The sequence below is a fragment of the Pygoscelis adeliae genome, unplaced genomic scaffold (genome assembly GCF_000699105.1).
Source record: "Pygoscelis adeliae isolate BGI_AS28 unplaced genomic scaffold, ASM69910v1 Scaffold47, whole genome shotgun sequence".
Taxonomy (NCBI): domain Eukaryota; kingdom Metazoa; phylum Chordata; class Aves; order Sphenisciformes; family Spheniscidae; genus Pygoscelis; species Pygoscelis adeliae.
The window spans coordinates 847,888-852,032 of record NW_008825255.1 but is presented as its reverse complement, the minus strand read 5'-3'; the positions used below and the strand labels follow the sequence as shown (position 1 = coordinate 852,032).

General features: G+C 42.1%; 1 protein-coding gene across 1 annotated transcript in view; it reads left to right on the top strand.

Annotated features, from left to right (window-relative positions):
* Positions 1-2,759: 2,759 nt before the first annotated feature.
* OSMR (oncostatin M receptor) overlaps positions 2,760-4,145 on the top strand; it is a 38,850-nt gene continuing 37,464 nt past the window's right edge. The window contains exon 1 of the mRNA XM_009329432.1: positions 2,760-2,848. The gene's annotated coding sequence lies outside the window, so the exon portion shown is untranslated. The remainder of the gene's footprint in view (positions 2,849-4,145) is intronic.

The following is a 4,145-nucleotide window of genomic DNA, read 5'->3' as shown; positions in this document are numbered from 1 at the left end:
GAGGGCGCGCTGGCCCCGCCCCCGCCGTAGCTCTTCCCGGCACTGACCGCGGGGGCCGGCGCGTCCCGCTGGCCGCCAGAAAAGGACCTGTTTCCCCCCAGTTCCTGAGGAGGCTGCTCGGCGGCTGCCGGCGAGTTATGTCGGTTTCTCCCTGTCGCGGCAGCACCTCGTTCCCTCAGTAATCCCCCTTTCCCCTCTCCTTCCTCGAGGGGACCGCGGCAGCCCTCGCTGAGAGGAGCTCCGCCTGCTCCGCTGAGGAAAATCCAGCTCCTCCACCCCGGCGCCTTTTTTGAAACGCTCTGTGGAGTTTTTGCTTTGAATTTTAGCCCTTCTGGTGCCCGTTAAGCCCTCTTCACCCTTTGCCTGCCCTTTAACCCCCGTTTTTCTAGGCTTTCCTCGGCACGGCGGGTGCGGGAGGGCTGCGAGAGGGAGGGGAGCCGGCGCCTCGGCACCGCCGTCCTCGTACTGCTCCTTCGTCCTCCAGGAACAGATTGCCGCCGCAGCACCATCACTTACCGTTGAATTTAACGCGTTTTATGACCCCCCAACCTCCTCTGCTTTCGAGATGTCACTGCTTAACTACAGCATAAAAGCTGCTGGTTTGACCTGAGCAAAAATTACTGAGGTGAGGTACATCACGGGATGAGGATGCTGCTCCTGCCAGGTGATTAGGTTTGGTTTTAACGTCTCCCGTTCCTACAAATTCGCGAAGGTGTTGACTTGCCCAGACCTTTAAATCCAGCATCTTACAAAGTGTTGCTCCTGCTTTGTTTTAAGTAGCTGAAATCTGTTGTTTAACCTCAAAACCATCAGAGTAAATGAGAAAACATCATAAATTCCAGTGTGGTTCCTGCATTCTTTGGAGTTTGACTATTTTTTTGGCATAACCTTTTTATCTCTCTTTTTATCTAAATATTGCATGCCTGGACCAGTCCCTACTCCAGCAGAGTAAACCAGATCCTAACAGCATTACAAGTATATCATGCCTGAAAACACAGTAAAAGTATTCTTTCTGTTGGTATGAGTCATGCCACCATGTTATGTGATGCCTTCCCTACAATTGTTAGCATTTGCTTTCTGATGGGGCAGGAGTAGCCTTACATAGTTTGTTGAGCACTTTACATTTTTAGACCCCATTTTTTTGCTATTTAATTGCTTTTTTGTTTGGATTCCAGCCTTCATGGGACCACGAAATACATAATGTTTTCCTGTTTTGGCAAAGCTCTTTAGAAAACCCACAGCATGCATCAAAGAGCTTTCTATTTATCAAAAAACAGGAGGTAAAGCTATCCCTAATTGATCAAATGATTACATGCCTATCAGACCTTAATTATAGAAATTCCTTTCTTCCATGTGCAGCTTTGTAAACATGTTGCTCACCCATTAGATCACAAAGGCTTATTAGGAGCTTTCAGTGTCTTATACACAGACATATTTTTTGTGCTAAGTGTAATTGAAACCATCTTTGAAATTGCTTGGGAGAAGAAAGCCTGAGTGCAAGGACTAAAAGAAGGGTTCATCTGCTTTAGAATTTGGTGTCTCAGCTATTTTTTTTTTTTTCAGAATTCAGAATTGTTACAAATGAATTTTTCTGTGAAGTGTGATGTTTATTTTGAAGAGGGATCTATTTAGTTGTAGGATGCTTTGGAGATGCTACTTTACCAACACTCAATAGGTTTCTGATGGCTTGACCACTGCTCCCGGTTTCAAGTAAAGCTGCCTCAGTTGGATGTCAGCTCTGCACTGTTGATTTTGCAAGGGATATCATATTGGGAATTACAGGAATCAGGAGAGTGGAGGCACACTTCAGTGCACAGTCTTTGTAGAAATCATTGACTTAGGGCATTCTAGCTCATTTTGGCACTTACCTAGTTACCTGTTTGATTAAGAGGAAAAAACCACCTCCGGAGGACAAGTTAGTCTACCTATGGTCTGGCTTACTTTCTAGGGGTGCCTCTTTCTCTTTGGTGGCTACGGAGGAGTTTATTAGGTTTTGGCACTAAACACATTGGTTCTGTTAGCAACCTTGTACTGCGTGGTATGAACTTGAATTGCGATTCCTGTCCTCAGTTTGTCTGTCTATGAAGTAGAGGGAATGAAAACATAGGATGAAAAACGTGATATAAATCCAAAGTAGTAGTATTACTGCATTTGCCTCGCTGACAGTCCTCTTGCATGTCTGGTTTAGGAAAATTTGTTCGATCAATAGCGTTTATGATTTGGTGTCCCTATGTAATACTCTCCTTTAAATGGATAAAGTTTTCTGGATCCTAGCAGCTGAAAACATTTCTTTTCCCAGCCTGTGTACAGGCTCTGGTTCATTTGAGGGTGTGGGTGGTGACTGGCAGCTATTTTAAGTAAGCAAAGCAAAGGGCACTGAGAAAGGAAAGTTGTATGATTTGAAATATGCGACTTTAGGAAGATTGATACAAAACAGATTAACTCTGTGGTCAGCTAATACTAGGTGTTCATAGCAGGGGCTTCCTTTTCTTACACACATGGATATTCCAGGTACTGCAGCAGTATGTGCACCGTATAGCTCCAGCTCCCAGCCAATGACTCGCAAATACTATGAACCTGATCTTGAAAGAGGTTTCAGTTGAATTTTGGTGCTTTAATGCCTTTGAAGAGAGGTTTGACTAAATGTCTATCTTAGGCATGTTTACAAGATGAATAATGGGAATTTCTTTTTCCTCTCATCCATGGCATCACAAAAGCATTGGCCTGGACAGGACTTCGGGGATCATCTAAGCCAACCTTTTGCTCTGAAGGAGAAATAGTTTACCTGGAGGTACTTATTTAGACTATTCCAAACTACTTACTGAAGGAGATTTCATCTCTTCCCAAGGTAATTCGCTCCTGTGCTGTCTCCACTTCTTGAGTGATTGCTTTTTAATTGTCAGGTCTCTGAACAATTCCTGTTGCTGCTGAATATTACTGCAATTGCCACCAGGTCTCCAAAATGATTCTGTTCTATTGATGTGTCTATAAGTACTGATTAATTTCAAGTTAGGCTGGGGAGTCCTGAATCCATTTGTATCTGTTTTGTCACACCCCAGGTTACATTTTTCCAATGGGAAGAATTACAGGTGGACTGTATATTCATGAGTTTAAAAAATCTATCAGTGATTCAAGCTACAGACTGACAAGACTAAATTTATTTCCCCTACAGATGTTGAATTTTTGGAAGGGGGAAGAATATAGTGTAAAATGAAAAATTTCTTGCTCGGCTAACTTCTATAGCTCTGACAGATCATTTTGTGCCCAGTAATCCTCAACTTACAGCTTAGTATTATTCCCCATTTTATAGATCATTTCACAGTGTGTCCCAATAACCAGATTCATCACAGAAATTAGACCTGTAACTACTGTTGTTAATGACGGCAAAGAATTAGAGCTTAGGGGAGTGATTATTTCCTTCTATTTGGCACTTATGAGGCCATATCTAAATTACTGTGTCCAGTTTGGGGCTCACAGTACAAAGAAGACTGACAGAGTGGACTGAGTCCAGCAGAGAGCAATTCACTGTCACTTTTCTTGTGGCATTTGATGGTTGCTCACTGTTTCTCAGAGGTAATACTTTGCCTCTTTCAGGGTGATGAATTATTTAAATACCTAAAAACCTTCCCTGGCTTCCTGTCTTCATTCCCTTTGTTGTTCAATTATTTTCACTTTTGGCAAGGATGTAGTTAATCTATTATCGTAATGGTTTTTTTAAAATGAAATTGATAATATATTTTGTACAACTGTTTTAATTCTCCTTTAATCTTTGTAACCAAGACACAGATTTTTAAACGATGATTTTATAAAAGTACTTCTACAGAATAAGTGCTTGACATTAGTTGGTAGTAATTACTGTGATTAATTTGTTAGTCATAGGCAGAAGTTTCTGCATAAAGATTAAGTCAAAATATTACTTGTATATTAAGGACTGTATTTCTTTTTCTCTCGAATAGTGTTTCATTTATTTAAATTTACTTCATATTCTCTCGTTAGACAGTTCCAGAACTTTTTGCACGAACACTGGTTTGATACAGTTGTTATACACATTATCACAATTCATTATTGTGTGGTCACTCGCACAAGGCGATCAGCTCCGGCGCAGGCCCGTCCCGCAGCGGAGCGGCTGGATGGCGGCGTACGGG